Source organism: Callithrix jacchus, chromosome 6 (assembly GCF_049354715.1).
Source record: "Callithrix jacchus isolate 240 chromosome 6, calJac240_pri, whole genome shotgun sequence".
Lineage (NCBI taxonomy): Eukaryota > Metazoa > Chordata > Mammalia > Primates > Cebidae > Callithrix > Callithrix jacchus.
This window is the reverse complement of record NC_133507.1, coordinates 82203761-82229784: the sequence shown is the minus strand read 5'-3', so window position 1 is coordinate 82229784 and position 26024 is coordinate 82203761. Positions and strand designations below refer to the sequence as shown.

Genomic DNA, 26024 nt, shown 5'->3' with positions numbered 1-26024 from the left:
TATATTTTACTATATTGCTTTAGACTTTTTAAAAATTCATGATACCCTGTTAAGTGCTTATAGATTTCTTTTGGCTGCATCCAAAACAGGGTAGTACAACTTTGGTGTTTAATTTGTGAAAATATTTTTTTCTTGTTTGCTCTTCTAAGTTCTAGTGATGGCTAATTCATCAAACCATGGAGTTGAAAGCGACCTTCAAGGCTACCATGATTCAGAAGGAATTTAAATATACCTTCCGGTTCTAATTTCCTTCTTCAATAGCCCTGTCTTTTAACCAGTAATTCCATCAATATTTTTAGGATAAACCTGAACAGTGAAGTCAGCAGTAGTTGTAACTGTTGTGTTTCTTCTCTTCCCTTCTTTTTTCTTTCCTATAGAACTTTCTAGCATTGAAAAATAATTTCTGGCATTCTGGAAATGTAGGCAATTCCTGGTGGTGGTCATAATGAGAAAAAGGAATGTGATATTTGAGAAAAGTTAACCAAGATGATGTCAGTGGTAGTGATTTTTATAAGAAAGTCATGAAAATGATAAAGTAGGAAAGTAAACTTGGGATTTCAAACTGCACCTCTCTTTTGATACCAGTGAGGAAGGATATACTACTAGAAATGTGTAATAGCTGGGCATGGTGGCACACACCTGGAGTCCAAGCTACTTGGAAGGCTTAGGTGGAAGGATCATTTGAGCCCAAGAGGTCAAGGCTGTGGTGAGCCATGATTGTGCTATTACATTCCAGCCTGGGTGCCAGAGCAAGACCCTGTCTCAAATTAAAAAATTAAAATAAAAAAGAAATGTGTCAGAGAGACCACTGAGTAAGGCTCATTGCAGCAAGAAACAGAACCTGAGGAGATATGAAGAGAAGGTAGCATAAACATACTAGTCATAAACTTCTAGAGGTGCCATTATTTGGATGGAAGCAGACAGTAAGATCATATATATATATATTTCTAAAGTAAAATAGCATCATAAGCATTTCTATTACACTGCCCAGAGGAAGTTCCTAAAAGGTACTAGCAAGAATGGAAAAATAAATGGAAATTATCCCTAAAATTAATATACATGAATTGTCATTGATTATATCTTTAGTTTGCTATCCTTCTAAAAATTTTGTTTTAGTGACTGTAGGCCTATTGACATAGACTTTCATGTTCAACTTAATCACCTAAGTCTATTTTTCTCCACAATTTATTAATTTTCTCAACCTTAAGTTCTTGATCCAGAGAGATTTTCAAGAACCCTTTATTGAAGTCATGGAGAAACTATATAGAATTAGAGAAATGGATGAGCTGCCAGCTCATTCACTGAATCCCAGCCTTATTAGATCTTAATGTCGACAAGCCCAATACATTGATAAGGTTAAGGTTGAAGATATGATTGCCAGAATGTTAACATACATGTTCTTGGAACTATATTTGATATAACATTGTACTTCTTTCTCTCAGAAAAAGCTGTCAAGGTGTTTGCATACAAGTTACACAAAATTCGCTCACTAGTCTTCCCCAAGTAATGGATATAATAAAGGTGGGACCTCAGAACAAAATTGCTTATTTATTTCAGCTGAAGAGATACCCTGTGCAGATCTGATAGACATTTTTAGAAAATGCTTGTGACGAACAAAAGGATTGCTCTTTGTTATTCTCTAATACAAATATTTCATTTACTGTTAATACTTTTAATAGCCTGGTTATTATGAACTTTCACAGTGATCTTTACTTTTCTTTTACTTTTTTTTTTCCAGCAAGCTCAAATCTGTACCAGATTTTGTACTTTAAAAATAGCTTCCTACTGAAACCATTATGTCTGGGCAAGTTGCAAGAGGGGTAAACACAAAGCTTAATTTGCTGGACAGAATTTAGAATTACCTTTGGTTCTTTGTTTCTGAAAGTGACCTAGTCATACCCAATAAGGGATTCTTTTGCTCTTTGTGACAAAAGGATAATAGTTGCATTAAAATTATTTAAAAAGTAATTTAGGTCTACTAAGAGAGTGATCTGGAATAAACCTACTAATAGTCTGAATTAGCACTAAGTAATGGCTGAAATATGCTCAGGCTAAAATTATTCTCTGAGTTAAAAACAGTTGAGAAAACAAATCTTTTGTGGATTACATGATTAGAGCTATTGTTATACCAAAGAAATTTGGAATCTTTTAAAAAGCTAAAGCTAATATAAGCTAAAAAGATTTTTAATTTTTTGAATGTTTGATTTCTATTGAAATAAAAGATTCTTTGCAATTTTATTTTATTTTGTAACTTCTTGCTATGATCAGTTTCCATTCAGCCATGTATTATATTTGTGAATTAGAACTTTTTTTAAAGTCATCTATGAGATCAGAATGACTGGGATCTTGAAGGCTATGGAAGTTGCATAATACTAATACTATGAGAGCAATCACCTATAAGTTTATGCTTTGATATAACCCAATAGCTCAGGGAAGGAGAAAGCATGTTTTCTATCTATATAAATTGCCATATTTTAAAACTAGAATGAAATTTTATTGTAATGAAATGGAAGAGAAGACATTAAAACTGATACCACAGAAACAGAATGGATCATAAGAAACTACCATGAACAATTCTATCGCAACAAATTAGATAACAAGAAGTGGATAAAGGCATAGACATACGCAGCCTGAGAAGACCGAATATGAAGAAACAGAAAATCTAAACATACCAACAACAAGTAAGGGTACTGAATTAGTAATCAAAAGTCTGTCATCAAAGAAAAGCCCAGGACCTGATGGCTTATGGCTAAATTCTATCAAACATTAAAAATAAATAAATACTAGCAAACCAAATTAAACAACACAGTAAAAATATTACCAACATGATCCAAAGTTATTTATCCCTGGGATACAAGGATAGTTCAACATACACAAATTAACAAATGTGATACATCACATTAACAGACTGAAGGACGTATGATCATCTCATATGGACAAAGAAAAAACACTTGACAAAATTCAATGTCCTTTCATGATAAAAAAAACTGTCATCAAATTTGGTATAGAAGAAAAGGACCTCAACACAATAAAGACTATATATGACATTCAGCTAACATCATACTGAACGGGAAAAGCTGGAAGCTTTCCCTCTAAGAACCAGAAAAAGACAAAGATGCCCACTGTTACTGTTCTTACTCAGTATAGTTCTGGAAGTCCTAGCCAGAACAATTAGGCAAGAGAAACAAATTAAAAGCATCCAGATTATAAAAGAAGTAAACTATCACTATTTGCTGATGACATGATCTTATGTATAAAAAACCCTACAGATTCTACCAAAAAAAACTATTAGAATAAATAAGTACAGTAAAGTTGCAGGATCCAAAAATCAACATACAAAAATCAGTAGCATTTCTGTACACTAAGTGAACTCTCCAAGAGTCAAGCAAATAATCCCACAATAGCTACAAAATTTTTTTTTAAATATTTGACTGAGCACTGTGACTCACACCTATAATCTGAGCACTTTGGGAGGCTAAGGCTGGAGGATTGCTTGATACCAGGAGTTCATGACCAGCGTGGGCAACATAGCAAGACACCATGTCTACAAAGAATTTTGAAAGTTAGCCAGGTGCAGTTGCATGTGTCTGTAATCACAGCTACTCAGGAGGCTGAGGTGTGAGTGTTGGCTGTGGTGGCCTGTCAGGGGCTGCTCCTGCAAAGAATTCAGCTGCAGGTGGGGGAGGTGCGGCCAAAGCTGCGTGCACTGCGAAGTCCACTGGAGTAATAGTGGGGAGCCCTGCCCTCCTGAGTGCACCTGCAGCTGCCCAGACCCTTGCATCCCTGCACTTTCAGGGGCCTGGGAAGTCCATCCTGCCCCTGCAGGCTCCAAAATACTTGCTCCTGCTGCCTGGCCTCTCCTTGCTCCCAGTGCCTGTTCTGATTTCAGAGCAAGGTTGAAGTCGAGCCAGGACACTGTTATGACCCAGTCAAGTGTGCACATGCTCAGGGCTGTGCACATATGCCAGCTCCCCTTGTCACCTCAGCCCCCTCTCAAACTTTGGGAGGGAGGCCTCGGTTTGGGGAATGCAGAGGGTGGCTGGTGCAGGCCTGTAAACATCCCTCCACAGGAACAGCCTGGGTTCCCTGGATGACATGACTGATGGAAGCAGGAGGAAGACAGGCTTCTGGGTGGAAAAGGGCAGGTCCCTGGTGAAACCCCACCTTCAAACTAGGGACAGCATGAAGCATGGGGGCTGGGCTGTCAGTTCTAGGTGGAGTCTGCCACTCAGAGTGAGAACTTATGGTGCTTTTTCCAGACCTGCCATGGCTGCCCACGGAGCAATCAGCATGTACTTTCTCTCTTCTGAAGCTCATAAAAACTCTGGACTCAGCCAGACTCATACAGACTGTTGGGACTACCAGCTGCGGGAAAGAGCTACCCATTTCAGGTCTCCTGGACTGCAAATGACCAGACTGCAGAAAGCAGCCACCCACCATGGGTCTTCTCTCCACTGACAGCTGGACACTGGTAGGGATGACCTGCCTGCAGGAAAGAGCTACTTGAGGAGCTGTTCTGTTGCTCAGTGAAGCTCCTCTCTGCCTTGCTCACCCTCCAGTTGTCCATGTACCTTATTCTTGCTGGACAGGGAATGAGAACTTGGGACCTGCCAAATGGCATGACTAAAAGAGCAGCAACACAAACAGGGCAAAAACATGCCCCCTACTTACCACAATGCAGGTGACAAGAAGGAGAGAAGAGCTGTGGCCCTTCTGGGAGCCCAGATCTGGAGCCCACACTCTGGGGCTCTGCGGTTCCTGGCATCTCCAAGCTTCCAGGTGCCACTGCATTCCCAGGTGTCTGGTGGAAACTGCTTGCGATATGCCTGGTCTAGCCAAAGCCTCGCATGGAGCTGGTGCCTGTTCCAGAGGCTGGGCTGTCCACCCCCACTGCAGCCAGCACACCTGGCTCTGAACACCCCTTGCCACTCCATGCCAGGCTCACCCTTTGCAAGTATAGGATCTGGGCCAGTATCCTGAGCTGAACTCAGTATACTTGGGCAAGTAGGCAGAATGAGCCCAGCCGGCCTGAGCAAAACTCAGGCAAAGGTGCCACTGGCCACAGAGGTTTCTAGCTGATGAAGCAACATCCCAAGGATCCTGTGTTGGGAGATTTGCTTGTGCCCAGCAGTAAAGAGGCTACAGTGAGCTATGATCCTGCAACTTCACTCCAGCTTAGGTGACAAAGCAAGACCCTGTTTCATAAATATATACATACATACGTGTATACATATATACATACATAAATTAACTATACTGGTACACTGAAAACTAAAACCTTGGTGAAAGAAATTGAAGAAAACACAAATAAATGGAAAGATATTCCATGTTTGCATTAAAGAAACTAATATTCTTAAAATGCTCACATTACCCAAAATGATCTACAGCTTCAATGCAATCCATATCAAAATTCCAACATCATTTTTCATAGAAATAGATTCAGAAATCCTAACATTTATATGGGACCACAACAAAAACCTGCATAGCCAAAGCAATCATGACCAAAAAAAATCAAAGCTGGAGGCATCACACTACCTGAATTCAAATTGTACTACAAATCTATAGTAAGTAAAAAATACTGTAGTACTGGCAAAAAAAATATTAAAATTAAATAAAAATGGACACATCCACCAATGGAATGGAATAGAGAGCTTAGAAATAAGCACATGCATGTATGGTCAATTGATTTATAACAAAGTTGTCGACAATAAACAATAGCAAATGATAGGCTCTTCGGTAAATGATGTTGAAGAAAGCTGAATATCCACATGCAGAAGAATGAAATTGGACCCTTATGTCACTACATATACAAAAATCAGCTCAAAATGGATTAAAGACTTAACTGTTAAGACCAGAAACTGTTAAACTACTAGAAGAAAACTTAGAGTGTAAACTATGCAAAATTTATCTGGGCATTGATTTTTGGGATTTGACCCCAAAAGTGCAGGTAACAGAAACAAAAATAGATAAAGGGGATTATAGCAAACAGAAAAGCTTCTGTACAGCAAAGGAAACAATGTGCAGAGACAGCCTACAGATTGAGAGAAAAGGTTTTCTAATCATCCATTGAATAAGGGGTTAATATCCAAAACATGTAATAAGCCCAAACAACTCAATAACAAGAAAATTAAAGAAAAAAAAATTTTTAAAAATTGGAAAGGGACCTGAATACACATTTCTCAAAAAAAGACATACAAAAACCCTAGTGACATATGAAAAAATTCTCAACATTGCTAATCATTCAGGAAATACAAATTAAATCTGCAATGAGATATAATTTCACACCTCTTAGAATGACCATTAGAAAAAAAAAAAACGTTGATGACGATGTAAAGGAAAGGAAATCTTTGTACTCTGTTGGTGGAAATGTAAAATAGTACTCAAAATACTAAAAATAGAATTATCTTATGATCCACCAATTCCATTTCTGAATATTCACCCAAAATATTTTAAATTAGTTTGTTTAAGAGATGTCTACACTCCCATGTTCTCTGCAGAAATATTCACAATAGCCAAGTTACAGAATCAAACTAAGATGATGAATGGATAAAAAAAAGATAGAGGATTGTACAACTCAAAATTGCTAAGAGAGCAAATTTCTCATATTCTCACCACAAAGAATGTTAAGTATTTGAAGTGGACATGTTTACTGACTTCATTTAGTTATTTTGCATAGTATCCATAAATCATAACTTTGTATTTTATAAGTATATATATTATTGTGAAAATACAATACAAAATTGAGATTGCAGTCATATTTTAAGGAGGTATAATTTTTTGTAAGAGAATTGGAAATGTTTTAGAAACCACAAATTTATATTTCAGTATTGAACCATACTTAAGGTATCTCAATGTGATTAGGCACATAAAATATTACATTTAGAAGCAAGAACGTGGTTTTAAGAAAACTCTTTGTATCATAGAGACCTTATTATTTAGAATGCACAGGACTAATAAAATGTATGTAGAGCTAAGTAGGGCTTAGAAATCATCTTTTTTGTGAGGAAGAAGAAAAGTTGGAACTAGAGCACCATGACATTCTGTTTGCAGATGGTAAACCTGACAGAAGATATCTTCATACTAATTTCTGAGGCTTCTAGAGTTATTGGATGGAGACTTTTAGGTTACTGGATGTAGCCTTCAGGAAATACCAGTTAATTGTAGACTCCTGGGTTCGAAAGGTAGTTCTGCCAGTTATTAGCTATGGAACTTGGATAAGTTACTTAATCCATATTCCTCATTTTATTTGTAAAATGTAGATGATAATAGCACTTCTTTTTTTTCTACTTTTTAAAAACATAAGCACTTCTTAGGGTTGTTGTGAGAATTAACTCTGCTACTTATAATTTAGAATTCAGTAAATGTTAGCTATTATTTACTGTATTTAAAAGCAAATAAGTTTTAGTAATTTATATGACAAATGTTAGTGTTACTGAACAATGTCTGTTATCTAGAAACTTGTATTTTTAATCATTAAAGGTTAATATGAATGAATTCTTTTGTGATATAGACTACTGTTTGTGATTTACAGAGCTATTGATTCTGGTTAAAATATGTAGGAAAACTAAACTTCAGTGATTAACTCTTCATTATTTGAATTTGTAGATCTGAGATCTTTAGCATTACATACAAGAATACTTTTTGAAGAGTACTTCAAACTAGGTAAGGAAGATAAGAGCAAAAGTATAGTTTTCTTCTCAGGTTTAGTAGTTTTTGAGGTCTCCATCCTTGTTATGTATAACAAAGACTCAGATAATTACCTCTGTTTATTAGAGTTTTCTTTTTCAGAAAAAAAATCTTAAATGGTATATATGTATGAAACTGTTTTTATTGCAAAGGAATTTGGGACTTGTTTATAAGAATTTTCTTTCCTTCCTTCCTTCCTTCCTTCCTTCCTTCCTTCCTTCCTTCCTTCCTTCCTTCCTTCCTTCCTTCCTTCTTTCTTTTCTTTCTTTCTTTTTTCTTTCTGTCTTTCTAAGTTATTTTGCTCTTGTTGCCCAGGGTGGAGTGCAACGCCTCCCGGGTTCAAGCAATTCTCCTGCCTCAGCCTCCCGAGTAGCTGGGATTACAGGCATGTGCCACCATGCCCAGATAATTTTGTATTTTCAGTAGAGATGGGGTTTCTCCATGTTGGTTAGGCTGGTCTCAAACTCCCAACGTCAGGCGATCTGCCCACCTCAGCTTCCCAAAGTGTTGGGGTTACAGGCCGGAGTCACCGGCTTTTTTTTTTTTTTTCTTTTGAGACATAGTCTTGCTCTGTTGCTCAGGCTGGATTGCAGTGGTGTGATCTCAGCCCACTGCAATCTCCGGATCATGGGTTTTCAAGTGATTCTCCTGTCTCAGCCTCCTGAGTACCTGGGATTGCAGGTGCACACCACCACCTTCAGCTAATTTCTGTATTTTTAGTAGAAATGAGGTTTCACCATGTTGGCCAGGCTGGTCTCAAACTCCTGACCTAAGGCAATCTGCCCGCCTAGGCCTCCCAAAGTGCTGGGATTACAGGTGTGAGCCACCGTGCCTGGCAAGAATTTTCAAAACTAAAACATTAACAGCCTATTTTATGTTGTTTTTAGTAGTTACCTGAGAGAAAGGAGTGTGTGTGTGTGTGTGTGTGTGTGTGTGTGTGTGTGTATGTGTGTTTGAGGGACATGGTTCAACACTTTCTTTATACAATTTTTGACTTTGTATTTAAGCAGAAAATGAATCTGGAAGTGCTTCTCTCCAGCCTGCCACCCTCATAACTTAAGGACCAAAAAATTTAATTCTGAACTATCAAGAGTATGTTTCTAGTTATATGCAAGGTTTTAAGTAAAATTTTCATTATAAAAGATAACATTTCTCTCTTTTTTGCCACAGTATTTTATTGATTGTCTACCTACACAGTTTACCTAAGAAAATAACAAAGCTTACAAAAGATATAATCCATAAACATTATTTTGGTATGTCTATATTGATTTATTGCTGAAGTCCTACTTACTGTATGTTCAAAGTTCCTTCCTAAGCCAGTGGGTTTTGGGATTATCTTTAAAGATTAGAAAAATAATCTTATAAAACTCAAGAAGTATTTACATACATGCTAATAATGAGAGTCTAGTACTAGTCAGTGTTTACATGTGTGCTTTAGATCACAATTCTACATGGCCTGTAGATGTACATTATAATCACGATGCCTATAAAGAATAGAGAATCTGCCTCAGCCAAGTTCTGAACCAGAACTTTGGGCATGCACCTGGGTTCTATATTTTAAAGTACTACTTTGGTCCTTAAGTGCATTACAGTTTGAGATTTACTCCAGCTACCAATTGCATCATGTTGGATCCATGTATCTAAGATATTTCCTGATCATTGAAGTTGGTCTGTGTGTATCCTGGAAGTTTTGAAATCATTTTGACATTTAGTATTCATATTAGAATTAACTCAGTATTTCTCATAGACATCTGTAAATAGTATTTTTGGAAGTTAGTGTCTTATTAATATGTAGAAACTAAGCTAAATAGTTGCACTGAAATTGTTTCTCAACTGGAGAAAAGATATCCTTCCTTCATCTTTTTTTTAATTGCATTTTAGGTTTTGGGGTACATGTGCAGAACATGCAAGATAGTTGCATAGGTACAGACATGGCAGTGTGTTTTGCTGCCTTCCTCCCCTTCACCCACATTTGGCATTTCTCCCCAGGCTATCCCTCCCCAGCTCCCCTCCCTGCTGTCCCTCGCCTATTCTCCCCAGTACATCCCAGTGTTTAGTACTCCCCTCCCTGTGTCCATGTGTTCTCATTTTTCATCACCTGCCTATGAGTGAGAATATGCAGTATTTCATTTTCTGTTCTTTTTTCAGTTTGCTGAGAATGATGTTCTCCAGATTCATCCATGTCCCTACAAAGGACACGAACTCATCATTTCTGATTGCTGCATAATATTCCATGGTGTATATGTGCCACATTTTCCCAGTCCAGTCTATCATCGATGGGCATTTGGGTTGGTTCCAGGTCTTTGTTACTGTAAACAGTGCTGCAATGAACATTCGTGTGCATGTGTCCTTATAGTACAAGGATTTATAATCCTTTGGATATATACCCAGTAATGGGATTGCTGGGTCAAATGGAATTTCTATTTCTAGATCCTTGAGGAATCACCACACTGTCTTCCACAATGGTTGAACTAATTTACACTCCCACCAACAGTATAAAAGTGTTCCTATTTATCCACATCCTCTCCAGCATCTGTTGTCTCCAGATGTTTTAATGATCACCATTCTAACTGGCGTGAGATGGTATCTCAATGTGGTTTTGATTTGCATCTCTCTAATGACCAGTGATGATGAGAATTTTTTCATATGTTTGTTGGCCTCATGTATGTCTTCTTTTGTAAAGTGTCTGTTCATTTCCTTTGCCCATTTTTGAATGGGCTTGTTTGTGTTTTCCTGTAAATCTGTTTCTGGATATCAGTCCTTTGTCAGATGGGTAAACTGCAAAGATTTTTTCCCATTCTGTTGGTTGCCGATCCACTCTAGTGACTGTTTCTTTTGCCGTACAGAAGCTGTGGAGTTTGATTAGGTCCCATTTGTCTATTTTGGCTTTTGTTGCCAATGCTTTTGGTGTTTTGGTCATGAAGTCCTTGCCTACTCCTATGTCCTGAATGGTTTTGCCTAGATTTTCTTCTAGGGTTTTTATGGTACCAGGTCTTATGTTCAACTCTTTAATCCATCTGGAGTTAATTTTAGTGTAAGGTGTCAGGAAGGGGTCCAGTTTCTGCTTTCTGCACATGGCTAGCCAGTTTTCCCAACACCATTTATTAAACAGGGAATCCTTTCCCCATTGCTTGTTTTTGTCATGTTTATCAAAGATTGTATAGTTGTAGATTTGTTGTGTTGCCTCCGATGCCTCTGTTCTGTTCCATTGGTCTATATCTCTGTTTTGGTACCAGTACCATGCTGTTTGATTACTGTAGCCTTGTAGTATAGTTTGAAGTCCAGAAGTGTGATGCCTCTCTCTGTGTTCTTTTTGCTTAGAATTGACTTGCCTATGGGGGCTCTCTTTTGGTTCCATATGAAGTTCATGGTGGTTTTTTTCAGTTCTGTGAAGAAAGTCAATGGTAGCTTGATGGGGATAGCGTTGATTCTGTAAATTACTTTAGGCAGTATAGCCATTTTCATGATATTGATTCTTCCTAACCATAAACATGGAATGTTTCTCCATCTGTTTGTGTCCTCTCTGATTTCGTTGAGCAGTGGTTTGTAGTTTTCCTTTAAGAGGTCCCTTACATTCCTTGTTAGTTGTATTCCTAGGTATTTTATTCTTTTTGTAGCAATTGTGAATGGCAATTCATTCTTGATTAGGTTCCCTTTCAGTCTGTTATTGGTGTGTAGGAATGCTTGTGATTTTTGTACATTGATTTTATATCCTGAGACTTTGCTGAAGTTGCTTACCAGTTTCAGGAGTTTTTGGGCTGAGGTGATGGGGTTTTCTAGATATACTATCATGTCGTCTGCAAATAGAGACAATTTGGCTTCCTCCTTTCCTATTTGAATACCCTTTATTTCTTTTTCTTGCCTGATTGCTCTGGCTAGAACTTCCAGTACTATATTGAATAGGAGTGGTGAAAGAGGGCATCCTTGTCTAGTGCCAGATTTCAAAGGGAATGCTTCCAGTTTTTGCCCATTCAGTATGATATTGTCTGTTGGTTTGTCATAAATAGCTTTTATTACTTTGAGATACGTTCGGTCAATACTGAGTTTATTGAAATAAATTCATATCCAGGCCCTGCTTGTCTGGGGTACACCTGTATCAGCTGCGGAAATTCTGGATATGAAATTCTTGGTTGAAAGTTCTTTTCTTTAAGGATGTTGAATATTGGCCCCCACTCTCTTCTGGCTTGTAAGGTTTCTGCCTAGAGATCCGCTGTGAGTCTGATGGGCTTCCCTTTGTGGGTGACCTGACCTTTCTCTCTGGCTGCCCTTTGCATTTTCTCCTTCATTTCAACCCTGGTGAATCTGACGATCATGTGTCTTGGGGTTGCTCTTCTTGCGGAATATCTTTGTGGTGTTCTCTGTATTTCCTGGACTTGAATATTGGCCTGCCTTGCTAGGTTGGGGAAATTTTCGGATAATATCCTGAAGAGTATTTTCCAGCTTGAATTCATTCTCTTCGTCACATTCTGGTACACCTATCAAATGTAGGTTAGGTCTCTTCACATAGTCCCACATTTCTTGGAGACTTTGTTCATTCCTTTTTGCACTTTTTTTTCTAATCTGGGTTTCTCATTTTATTTCGTTGAGTTGATTTTCGACTTCTGATATTCTTTCTTCTGCTTGGTCAATTCGGCTGTTGAGACTTGTGCATGCTTCGCGAAGTTCTTGTGTTGTGTTTTTCAGCTCCTTCAATTCATTCATATTCCTCTCTAAGTTGTCCATTCTTGTTATTTTCTCAAATCTTTTTTCAACGTTCTTAGTTTCTTTGTATTGATTTAGAACATGTTCTTTTAGCTCACGGAAGTTTCTCATTACCCACCTTCTGAAGTCTGATTCTGTCATTTCATCACACTCATTTTCTGTCCAGCTTTGTTCTCTTGCTGGTGAGGAGTTTTGGTCTTTTGTAGGAGGCAAGGTGTTCTGGTTTTGGGTGTTTTCCTCCTTTTTGTGCTGGTTTCTTCCCATCTTTGTGAGTTTGTCCACCTGTCGTCTGAGTAGTTGCTAACTTTTCGATTGGGTCTCTGAGTGGACGCCCAGATTGTTGATGATGAAGTATTTCTGTTACTTAGTTTTCCTTTTAAGAGTCTAGCCCCTCTGCTGTAGGACTGCTGAGGTCCACTGCAGGCCCTGCTTATCTGAGGTACACCTGTAGCAGCTGCGGAACAGTGAGGGATGCTACCAGTTTCTTTTTCTGCTATCTTTGTCCCAGAATGATGCCCACCAAATGTCAGTCTGATCAGTCCTTTTTGGGGTGACTCTTTGGATATACAGTGGTCAGGGAGCTGCTTGAGGAGGTGGTCTGTACTTTATAGGAACTCAAGTGCTGAGCTGTAAACTCCATTGATCATTCAGGGCTGTTAGGCAGGTACGTTTAAGTTTGCTGCAGCAGAACTCATAAAACCCCTTTTTTCCTCAGATGCTCTGTCTCGGGGAGTTAGGGCTTTCTTTATGAGTATCCATTGCACTGTCCTGCCCAGCTAGGAGGCAGTCTAGTTGCTATTTGCCTGCCGAGGCTTTGCCCTGCTGTTGTGGGCTCCGCCCTGTTGGCAGAGTCTCTCTGTTATGGCAGGTTGCCTCGGCAACAGCAGGCTGTGTCAGCAATGGGAGTGTACCTCAGTAGGGACAGAATGCCTTGGTAATGGTGGATGCCCCTCCCCCACCGAGCTGCACCGTCCTGGATTCTGCTGTGCCCACAGTGAAACTCTCAAACCCGAGCATTTCGAATCGCTGTTTTGTTTGCCCTGTGGGGGTTGGACCCACCGAGCCTGATCACCTGGCTCGCTGCCTCAGAGCCGTTTTTTTTTTTTTTTTTAAGTTGAACGGTTGACTCTTTCCCAGGTGTTTCAGTTGCCTGCTGATAGGGCACCGGGATCTGTGTGATTTCCCAAGCAGCGACCCACTGTGCCGGCTCAAACGTCACTTCCCGGGAATCTCCTGGTCTGGCTCACTGTCCAAGTCCTGTTTAATCAGATGGATATGCTAATCTGTCTGCCCTCCCAAATCTCAGGTTGCTGGTTTAACAGGGCACCCAGACCAGTGTGTTTTGTGCAGAGTGCTGCTGCGCTGTGGCACCGGCCGATGGCCGAGCCGGCCGAAATGGCCGCACCCGCCAAAACAGCTGCGCTGGCGTCCCGTGTCTCTCCTCCACCTGGGAATTTCCCTGTTCTGTGGGCAACAAAGATCCGTCTGGAAATGTGGCTTTCACTCACCCTCTGCGTCTTCACTGAGAACTGCAATCCTGAGTTGCTCCTACCGCGCCATCTTCTTTTTTCCCTTCATCCTTTTTAAAAATACCTGAGCCCTGGACCTACTTTATACTAATTAAACCATAATATTTAAAGAATATGCTGAGTGTGAATATATTTTAAAAGTATTTCAAGTGTTTTGAATGTATAGCTGCAAATGTAAAACAGACATGTACACTAATGACCGAAAGAAGCATTGATATTGCTAATCCAAAAATTATTTATGTTTGGATATTGCTAATCCAAAAATCATTTATGTTAGAATCTGTAGTGCTCAAAACCACTTAACTGGGAGGATGAGATAGCTCAGGAGCTCAAGACCAGCCTGAGCAACATAGGGAGACCCTTTCTCAAAACAAAGCAAAAACAAAAGCTACATACTAAAAGTATGGCCATGTAGCATCCAAATCCTGTTTCCCTAACTGCATTGTCAAGGAATTCACAATCAAATTTCTTTAGGCAAAAAACATTTTCTCTGGATATCCCATTTGTCTATTAGAGCGGGAATAACTTTTCTTTAAGGGCCTGTTTTTCTTTTTTTTTTTTTTTGCTGAGTTTACTAGCCTGGTGTAAAGTACTGATTGGGAAAGTTTAAGTACTAAGAAGAATATAATTTTGAATTTTTCGTAAGGACAGAACACTGAACTAATTGATTTGTATTATTTTGGCTTTTATAAGCAACTCAAGTGTAATTAAGAATAATAAATATATAAGAATAAAAAGTATATTTATTATTGTTAATTACACTTGAGTTGCTTGTAAAAGGAATAATAAATATATTCTTAATGACACTTGAGTTGCTTATAAAAGCCAAAAAGTGGGCCGGGTGCGGTGGCTCACACCTGTAATCCCAGCACTTTGGGAGGCTGAGGCAGGTGAATCACAAGGTCAAGAGATCAAGACCGTCCTGGCCAACATGGCGAAACCCCGTCTCTCCTAAAAATACAAAATTTAGCTGGGCATGGTGGTGTGTGCCTGTAGTCCCAGCTACTGGGGAGGCTGAGGCAGGAGAAGTGCTTGAACCCAGGAGGTGGAGGTTTGCAGTGAGCCAAGATCACGCCACTGCATTCCAGCCTGGCATCTGGCAACAAAGTGAGATTCTGTCTCAAAAAAAATAAAAGCCAAAAATCCCAAAGTTTTCCCAAAAGGGAAACTTTTCTAGAATAGGGCTCTGTTCATGTAGGACATCAGAATTCATGTATTTTAAATCATATAAAAATTCTGCAGATAAAATTAGTATTATAGAAAGTACTCAGCTCTGTGACATGGATCATAATATATGTCCCAAAAAACTTTCTGATTCTTCTAAAGGGGAAATCTTAATGTTGTTACTGTTTGTTTAAATAAAATACGTCCTATAGTACCCACATCTTTTTGTCCAGCTTATTATAGAAAGTCATGAAGAATAATTTCAATTTTTTTATATTTAAGGTAAGTGAAGCAATATCTATAATCTCAAATTCATTGTATTTTCTTATGCTTCTCTTTTAGATGTACATTGAAGATGTCAGTTTCTACATGTGGGAAGTAGACATTGAAGGCTTTATGGTTTACAGACAAGATCTTTAGAAGTTAAGCACTAAAGGTAATTAATAACTGTAGTCTTGTATATAATTTTATTTAAATGGTTAGGATTGTCAGATTATAATTCTGCTTGTTAAACTTGTTAAGTTTTTATCACTGGCCCTGTCTAAGTTACAACTGCATTTATTCATATTCAGACACAAATTTTTATACCATAATATCATCTTGACAGAAAGTGTCAGATTTCATTTGTAATAAGTGGTTGATTTAAAAAATGATAAATTATAATGCATAAGTGCAAACCAACTAAGAATAAAGAATAAACAAAGTAACTTCTATTAGACCTGTGAATACACCTTAGCAGAATTTAATGTGAAAAAATAAACAAAAAACTATCATTCACTGCACTGCTTTCATGTATTTATTAATCACTCCCTTTAACAAGTTAAGAGCTTGTTCTTTATCCACTCCAAAAAACTCTCCTAGTTTCATATACTCATAATATTTTTACCCCTGAATACCAAACCCCTTTTCATTTTGTCATGGCTCCCCCAAAATTTCTCTTTACCTAGCTTATTTTCTCACATAACATGTTCTGTTCATGTCTCCCATGAGTGCTTACATACTTACATGACAAAATTTTTTACCACATTTTGTTAAAATTTCAAGTGAGATACAAGGGGGAACAAACCAAAAACAGTACTTTAATGTTGCTTGCCAAATGGGGCCAATGGAAGCCTGGAGAGTATGTGACCTGTAAACCGGGTGTGCCTGTTCAGTTTTAGGATGCTGTAAAATCAATTCTTAGTAGCTTTTTTTTTTTTCTTAAGAACAGAAATAGATTTGAAAAAATCCTTATTTTTCAATATCAGCATAAAATTTTTCCTTTAGAAAAAAGTCTACTTTTGCTACTACATAAGCCAAGTAAAACGGCTTACAGCCTCTGGTGCAGGAGTGTTTTTTTCTTTGTTCTGTTTTCCTTTATGCTTTTAGAATGCCAGTATTTAGAGTCTATTTTCTCTTCTTAATTTTTGGTTAACTGCTTAATGGTTTTTGCTAGTTTCCTATGATGAATATTAATGTCAGAAATGACTTCTCTTGAAAAAATGAGTGATATTACTTATTTCTAATTCATTTTTTTAGTTATATATGGTGACTTGGTTATTTGGAGTAGCTATTCAAGTGTTTTCTGAATTATAATGATTAGATAACTATTTTTATAGTTTTGTCTTCTCCACAGTCTAAATCAAATCCTTATAGTGAAAATTTATATGTAACACACACACACACACACACACACACACACACACACATTTGTTTTATTTTAAGAGATGTAGTCTCTTTAAGTTGCCCAAAATACATTTGAGCTCCCAGGCTTGAGCAGTCCTCCCACCTCAGCCTATCAAGCAGCTAGGACTACAGGTGTGCGTTAACCATGCCTGGCATTTTCTGGTTTTTATTGTTATTGTTGTTTGGATTTTTTTTTTTTTTTGAGACAGGGTCTTATTTTGTTGCCCAGGCTGGAATACAGTGGCACAGTCATGGCTAACTGCAGCATCAACCTCTTAGGCTCAAGCCACCTCAGCCTCCCAAAGTGCTGGGATTACAGACATGTGCCACCTCACATCTGTTTTGTTTTTTAATGGACCTTTTACACAAAGAGAAAGCAAAGTTAATCACACTCTTAGGTTCTTGGGGCACTGTCATTACTGTGTCATGCAAAAACACTTCTTGTATTTATTTATACATTTTCCAGTCTCATTCTCTCACCCTTGACCCATAGGAAATCATTCTAACATGATATTCTAAAATAATATCTATTGTGCAGTCCTATTTTGTTTATCTTTTTATAATATGAGTATTGTTTTGTATGCATACATTTTAACATTTTATATGAGAAATTTCAAATAAATAAAAAGGAAAAGGGAGAAAATTATGAACCGCCATGTGTCTATATGTCAGCTTCAACAGTTATCATCTTAAGGTATAATTTGTTTTACCTCTGACCTCTTCTCACCCTGCCATATTACAATTATAATTTTTTATACATTAGAATATGTTTCCACCATTTTCAATATTTAAGATTTTCCACACTTTGAATGTGTTTTCTGAATTTATTTTGAATTTTTTCTTACTAAAAAGAAACAAACTGGATATTTATATGTCTCCCCTACAAAGAATCTTGTACATTCTGAGATCCCTTTGTCTCTTCATCTTCTCCTACCCCATCATTTTGCTACTATCTACTTTAAATCTTAAACCATTATGCCCATATGTTCTCCTTTTCTTAGCTGTTTGCTATTTTAAAAAACAACAAATTTTGCCAAGATATTTTATCAGCATGGCTTCACACATCTTTTAATTATCTTCCGTATTTGTTTCTATTTAAGCATTTTATCAAAAACTGTCTTCAAAGTTTTTGTATGCTTGGAAATATATGTCGTCATAGCCTCATATTTGAATGACTGCATTGCCATATGTAAAAATCTAGGTTTTAAGATTTTTTCTTCAATACTTTGAAAATCCATGATCTTCCCTAGTCACCATTGTAAACAAATTTTTTAAATAATTTTTAAAAAATAAAATCCATGATCTTTTTGTCCTGTTCAACTCCATCATTCCTTCAATACATCCTTCTTAATATTTTTCTTTTTTGTTTTGTTTTTTTGAGACAGAGTCTGGCTCTGTCACCTGGCCTGTAGGGCAGTGGCACAATCTCAGCTCAACCTCCTCCTCCTGGGCTCTGGTGATCCTCCCACCTCAGTCTCCTGAGTGGCTGAGACTGCAGGCACACGCCACCACCAGCACCCCCCTCACCTGTCGGCTAATTTTTGTATTTTTTGGTAGAGATGGGGTTTGGCCATGTTAGCCAGGCTGGTCTTGAACTCCTGGCCTCAAGTGATCTGCCCACCTTGGCTTCCCACAGTGCTGGGATTATAGCTGTGAGCCACCACACCCAGCCTAGTTTTCTTTCTGAGTCTCCTGTTATTCAAATGTTAGCACTGCCAATCCCTTAGCCTTTCTTTTATATTTTCTTTTTCTTTTTCTTTTTTTTCCTTTGAGACAGAGTCTTGCTCTGTCACCCATGCCTAGACTGCAGTGGCGCAATCTTGACTCACTGCAATCTCCACCTACCGGGTCCAAGCAATTCGCCTGCCTCAGCCTCCAGATTAGCTGGGATTACAGGCGCCCACCACCATGCCCAGATAATTTTTGTATTTTTTAGTAGAGACTGGGTTTCACCATCTTGGCCAGGCTGGTCTCAAACTCCTGACCTTGTGTTCAGGAGGTCTCTGTCTCCCAAAGTGCTGGGATTACAGGTGTGAGCCACTGCACCCAGCCTATATTTTCTATTTCCTTGTTCTTAGGTTTGAAGATTTCCTCAAGCTGATCTTCAGATTCATTTACTCCTCACTTAAATTCTATTATTTAGTCTATATACTTCAAGTATTATTTTTTGTACATAATATTTCTGCTTGCTTCTTTGTTCTCTTGTTCTTATTATATGCTGCTAATATCTTCCCTTACCTCTTTTAGTATGTTTACTAGGCGTATTTTAAGTTATTGGGCCATTAGATCTATATTTCTGCTTCTCTTAGAATCTGTATGCCGTAGTTTTTCTTTGAAAACAGTTGTGCTTCTTCAATGTCTTGATATGTTGGCCTGTAAGATAATTTTCCTTTGGGGATATTAGCTAGTATGACATCACACTTGGGAAGAGAATAGCACCCAGTCTGCGTCATTTTCAGTGAGCTCAGAGGATGGAAAGTAGGTAGAAAAGCCCCAGGCTACATAAGAAATCACAGTTAATTTATCAAGTCTACAAAATGACACCTCAGGTCTCTGCTTTACCATCACTCCCTCCTCCCTGATCCTATCAGGGAGAACAGTATCCAAAGCTATTCATTGTAATTTACTAGCTTTATGGCTTAGTAGGAAAGGGCAGAGAAATTCCTGCCTAAGGTTAGTCTCTACCTGTTTTCCTCAGCTTTTTATAAGTACTGTTCACTCCCGAAGGCATTTGGACTATAGTCTGAGTCCCTGTAGATATGGGAACAGTAAGTTTTTGACTCAAGTCAGGGAAGAATCAAAAGCAGAACTCCAATAGCTCATATCCTGTTTTACCCTCCCACAGCCTTGAAGGGCTGCCTCCTGCCCCAGATCCAAGGCCCTAGCCACCAGCCTAGCACACTTACCCTTCAAAATTGTCCTTTTTGGCCCCCCTTTCCTCCCTGGGATTTTTCAGTTTTTCTTATTTCTTGGCTTTTTTTCTTTATAGTTCCTATAGGAGTTGGTCTTTGGAGAGGGAACGAGACTTTGTACTATTCCAAAATCTTGGTATCATCTTTCTGAAAGAAATTCAAACAAAAGCTATAAATCTGTGTGTACCCTTTGACCCAGAGATTACATTTCCAGAAATGTCTCCAAAATGTGTGATCAAGAACTATTTAATCATGACATTGGAAAAACATATCCAACAGTGGGAGTTAATTAAATAAGTATATATTCATGGAATAAACTATTCTGAGTAATATACTACTCATTTCTGTTTTTTAAAAAAATAGATGTTCAGGTATGGTTGCTAACACCTATAGTCCCAACACCTTGGAAGACTGAAATGAGACAATCACTTGAGCTAAGGAGTTCAAGACTAGCCTGGGAAATATAGTGAGGCCTCCTCTCTACTGAAAAAAAAAAAAAAGTAAAAATTCAGGGAGGGATGATGGTCTATAGTCCCAGTTATTCAAGAGGTATATGCCTATAGTCCCAGCTATTCAAGAGGATTGCTGGCGCCTACGACACCTTGGTCCGTTTCTAATGACTGACTTTTCTCTTGGTTTGAGGTCACATTTTCCTACCTTTTAAAATGTCTTTTAATTGATGGGTTTACATAGGGTATTTCTTAAATATGATATTTAGCATTATTTGCATCTCTCTATTAAAGTACTTCTCAAACTGTAATGATTTATTTACCTCTATAACACATAGAATGTTAGGGCTGAGAAAAAGATGACAAGCACTAGCAGTTGGATCACTGGTTTAGTTTCAGCATAGTACTAGAATGAAAGTTAAAAACAATAAAGAATGGATGATATGGTTTGGCTGTGTTACCACCCATATCTCATCTTGAATTCCTGTGTGTTGTGGGAGGAACCCAATGGGAGGTAATTGAATCATGGGGGTGGTCTTTCACATGCTGTTCTCATGACAATGAATAAGTCTGACGAGCTCTGATTGTTTTAAAAATGGGAGTTTCTCTGCACAAGGTGTCTATTTGCCTTCTGCCATGATTGTGAGGCCTCCCCAGCCATTTCACTGTAAGTCCAGTAAACTCTTTTCTCTTCCCAGTCTTGGGTATGTCTTTATCAGCAGCATGAAAACAGACTAATACAATGAGTTAAAAGAAAGAGTAGAAGCAGTCACAATCCTTTCATGTAATTTGTCAACAAGAGGGTAGATGCAGCATCATGGAGGAAAAACTTTACAGTGCTTTGAATATTGCCAAACTCAAATTGCCCTTAAAAAAGTAAAGAGAAATTAGAAGAGTCATGAAGAAACAAGCCCCAAACTAAAATAATGACTTATGATTATTTAATAGCAGGACATTTTACTATTTTGATTTGGAGAAAGTAAGTCACCTGTTTTTCTTTATAGTTTTTAACCAACTTGAGAATAGACACAAAGAATCAGATGGGAAGACAACTAAATCTAGACATTTAATGAAACCTTAATAGTGATCATTATCTAGCCAAGAATTATATGACATGAAAAACTAGGAAAATGTACCCCAAACCAAGATAATAGACAATCAGTAGAAACAGAGCAAGAAATGGCATCCATAATGTAAACAGCAAAGACTTTAAAACATCTTAGTTGTACATATATTCAAGGATATAAAGTAAAACATTAAAATAATGAAGAGAGTCTAAGAAAATAAATTTTTTAGCTCTAGGAATTTCCACATCTGAATGAAATATCCACTGGATGGACTGCTCAATGCAATAAACATTGCAGATAAAAAAGATCAGTAGACTTGAAGAAGGTATCAAAACTGAACCGCTGCTGGGTGCAGTGGCAGGTACTATAGTTCTACCTACTCAGGAGGCTGAAGTGGAAGAATAGTTAGAGTACAGGAGTTTGAGGCTGTAGTGTGGTGTGACCGCACATGTAGATAGCCACAGCACTCCAGCCTGGACATCATAGCCAGAACTCAAGTCTAAAAAATAAATGAGTAAGTAAAGTAAAATAAAAACTGAATCAGAGAGTAAGAAAACTGAACACTCCCTCCTCTCCTGCACCCAAAAAACCCCCAGCACCTAAGTGTCCTGGTACCATGAGGTATAACAAATATGGAATTGGAGTTGCAGAAGAGGTGAGGGCAGAAAAAAATATATGAAAACCTAATGGCAAAAACTTTTCCACATTGGATGAAAAATAGAAACATAAAAATCCAAGTTCATTTAATTTCAAATGGAAAACACACCAAAACCTATCATTTCTGAAACCAGTGATAAAGAGAAAAGTCATAAAAACAAATGGAAAAAAGGCACATCACAAACAGAACACAAGATAAAAATGAGCTGACTTCACATCAGAAACAATGCAAACCAGAAGATAATGGAAAGAGATCGGTATCAAAAGATGAACACTTATAAACCTTAAATTCTATATCCAGTAAAAGCATCTAAAATGATGACATTTTCAGACCAATAAAAAAAAAATGCACTGAGAGAATTCATTGCTAGCAGACCTGTTATAAGATATGTTAAATAAAGTCTTAAGGCAGAAGAAAAATAATAGTAGATGGATACTCGATCTCTGCAAAGGAAGGAAGAGCCCCAGAAATTATAAATATATCTGTAAACATATTAGACTATTGTTGATATATTGGATAACTGTGCTTAAATTAAAACACTGAAAAATAAGAGTGAATATTTTGTTATCACATGTATAGAAGTAAGATATATGACAACAGTGCAAAGAATGAGAGGGAGAAATGGTAGTACAGGCTGAATTTTACTAATTCCCAATCCAAAATGCTCCAAAATTCAAAACATTTTGGTGCCAACCCTATAGTCAAAGGAAATGATCATTGGAGCATTTCGGATTTTGGATTTTTGATTAGGGATTCTCAATCTTTTTAACATACCTATTCCAAAATTTGAAAAATTGAAATTTTGAACTAATTCTGATCTCAGACATTTCAGATATTGTGTCTTAAGGTTATTTATTATTAGGAGGTTATAGGCTATTATTTAAAAGTAGGCTGTGATAAGTTAAAGATGCATATTTAATCGCTAGAGCAATCACCAAAGATATAAAACAAAGAAATACAGCTGATAAATCAATAGAGGAGATAAAGTATAATACTAGAGAATTGGCCAGTCATGGTGGCCAGTGCCTGTAAACACTTTGGGAGGCCAAGGGAGGAGGATCACTTGAACCCAAGAGTTTGAGACAAGCCTAGGAAATATAATGAGACCCCATACCTAGAAAAAAATTTTAGTGGTGTAAACCTATAGTCGCAGAGGCTGAGACTGAACTGGGAGGATCACTTAAGCCCAGGAGATTGAGGCTGCACTGAGCCATGCTTGCACCACTGCACTGTAGCCTGGGCAACAGCATTACACTCTGTCTCAAAAAAAAATTAAAAATCATTTCTAAAGAAGACAGAATTAAAAATGAAAGAACAGATGGAATAAGTAGAAAACAAATAGCAAGGTGGTAGACTTAGAACCAACTCTATTATCAGTATATTAAGTATATATTGTCAAAATATTCAGATTAAAAGGGTTTTTTTTCATTTGACTGATAAAAACCCAATAAACAACTCCAGAGGTTGGCAAACTTTTTATTAAAAGGACACATTATAAATATTTTAGGATTAAGGTTCATAGTGTTGCTGTCACAACTACTCAACTCTGTTTTTAGAGCTCAAAATGTAAACAGGTAGATATGTCTATGTTCTGAAAAAAACTTTATTTGCAAAATAAGCAGTTGGCTTTTTAAAGTGGGGTAGACGTCGACTCCTGCTAAATAGAAGGAGTGCATTTTAAATATAAAAACATAGGTAGATCAAAAGTTAAAAGATGTGTTAAATATACAATGCAAACACTAATAATCAGAAAGTCAAGATGGCTAAAATAATATTAGACGAAGTGTGTGTCTGGACCAGTGTTTTAACAGAGATAAAGAGGAAATTTTGTAATAAGGTAGTTCAAGAGGATTTATTCTCCTAAATATATATTCACTTAACAATAGATCTATAAAATATTTTATGAAGCAAAAACTGGTAAGAGTTGAAAGAGGAAATAGATAATTCCACAATTATACTTAGACATTTCAACCTTCCTCTCCCATAGTTATATCAAGTAATCAGAAATCACTAAGAACATAGAAACTTTCAATAACACTAAAAACTAGCCTGACCTAATTGACATTTGTAGAACATATACCTAATAACAACAGAATACACATTTTTTCACTGTGCGTAGAACATTCATCATGATATTATATGCTGGCCCATGAAAATCAATAAAATGTTAAAGATTGAAATCATCCAGAGTATGTTCTCTGAACAAAACAGAATTAAGTTATAATCCAGGTATCATTGATATCACTCATCTTCTTACATGGGGATGTCCTTTCTCCTATGTTGAAACTCTTGTTTCTCAATCTTTTTTTTTTTCTTCTTAATTTTGCCCTCTCATTTTTTGGAGCAAGTCCTCCAGGAGGTTCTTGAGAAAGAATGTGTAGGAGGTAATTTGTGTAATATTTTCTTTTTTTTTTTTTTTTGACATGGAGTCTTGCTCTGTCGCTAGGCTGGAGGGCAGTGGTGCAATCTCATCTCACTGCAATCTCTGCCTCCTGAGTTCAAATGATTCTCCTTCCTCAGCCTCCCGAGTAGCTAAAATTACAGGTATGTGAATTACAGGTATGTGTCCCTATGCCTGGCTAATTTTTGCATTTTTTTTTTTTTTTTTTTTTTAGTAGAGATGAGGTTTCACCTGTTGGCCAGAATGGTCTCAATCTTTTGACCTCGTGATCCACCTGCCTCGGCCTCCCAAAGTGCTGGATTATAGGCATGAACCACTGCACCCAGTCTTCATTTCTCATTGTTTTTAATTTCCATAAATGTTACATCTTTTCACTGTAGTTTCATTTATATTGCCTTAATCTGCTATGACTAGTATAAGTAATTAGAAGTAACTATTTTAAAATATTTTTGTGCCACCAGTTTAAAAAAAAATTGTTTCCATTATTTAGTGTCTATGATTATATGAGGGAAGCATTCTGAAAGAGTCCCTTTCATAAGCAGGAAAATTCCAGAAGACATTGCTAGTAAAAGAATCAATCCCTTTAGGTAAACGTTATTACTTAGAAATGTGTTTGCCAAAATAGGTACATCTCCATTTGTGTATATTTCTTCTATGTAAAATTAAATTTTTTTCATCAGTAATATCAGTATGACTTAGTATCTTGAAAAGTTCTCCATATTCATTATTTTAATGGTTATGTATTCTGTTAATAAAGTATGATGCTTCATTCTTCTATGCTTGGACATTTAGGTTATTTATAACATTTTTCTGTTACATGTGATTTAGTATTTTCTTTCTTTTATTTATTTCCTTAGGCACTATTCTTTGAAGTAGAATTACTGTACTATAGCATCTGAATTTCCATTTTTTTTTTTTTTTTTTTGAGATGGACTTTTGCTCTTTTTGCCCAGGCTGGAGTGCAATGGCACAATCTCAACTCACTGCAACCTCCGCCTCCTGGGTTCAAGTGATTCTCCTGCCTCAGCCTCCAGAATAAACTGAGACTACAGGCACCCGCCACCATGCCCAGCTAACTTTTGTATTTTTACTAGAGACGGGGTTTCACCATGTTGGCCAGGCTGATCTCAAACTCCTGACCTCAGGTGATCCACCTGCCTCAGCCTCCCAAAGTGAAATTATTAATGACTGGCTAAGCTAACTTCTAAAAAAATTAAAATATTTTACATTGCCATAATCAATACAGATTTTTTCTGCACGGTCTTGATAGCAATTAACATTTTCCACTAAAATGTAAAACGTAAATATAGTTTTTTTATTTGAATTTAATTTCTACCCAGATTGCATCTTTTTTATTGCCTTTGTATGTGTCTGTAGATCCAACATGTTTATTGCCACAACCGCCTGAGTTTTAATGCTCCCAGGACAACTCTACCACCAAATTTCTAGCCTTGTTTCTCAATGTCTCTGTATATCACCATCCTCTGTAAATGGGAATACAAAAATTACCTGTCTCAGGTTGTTAAAAAGGGTAAAAGAAATGATGTGCATAAAGCATTTGCTGGGGTTTTATATTTTATGTTATCATAATATATAAAGAACAATAAATAAGTCTAGGTTTTCTCCTATAGATGAGTTACAGTGATTTTACATGTTTCTGTAGTAAGTTCATCATATATATTAGATATAAGCACTTGTTTTAGTTTTTCATTGTCCTTTTTCTTATCTTTTGATTTCTTTGCATAAAAGTTATAAATGTTTATTCCTGGAAGAAGTGGCAAGGAAAAAAGTT

General features: G+C 37.2%; 1 protein-coding gene across 26 annotated transcripts in view; it reads left to right on the top strand.

Annotated features, from left to right (window-relative positions):
* MBD5 (methyl-CpG binding domain protein 5) overlaps positions 1–26024 on the top strand; it is a 482676-nt gene that overhangs the window by 139929 nt on the left and 316723 nt on the right. For 20 of the 26 annotated variants that reach the window (XM_035304984.3, XM_078327829.1, XM_078327838.1 and 17 more), the window contains one exon: positions 15423–15516. The gene's annotated coding sequence lies outside the window, so the exon portion shown is untranslated. Of the gene's footprint in view, positions 1–7605; positions 7663–15422; positions 15517–26024 lie in introns of all 26 variants that reach the window. The other 6 variants (XM_078327833.1, XM_078327834.1, XM_078327832.1 and 3 more) reach the window with 1 other exon arrangement.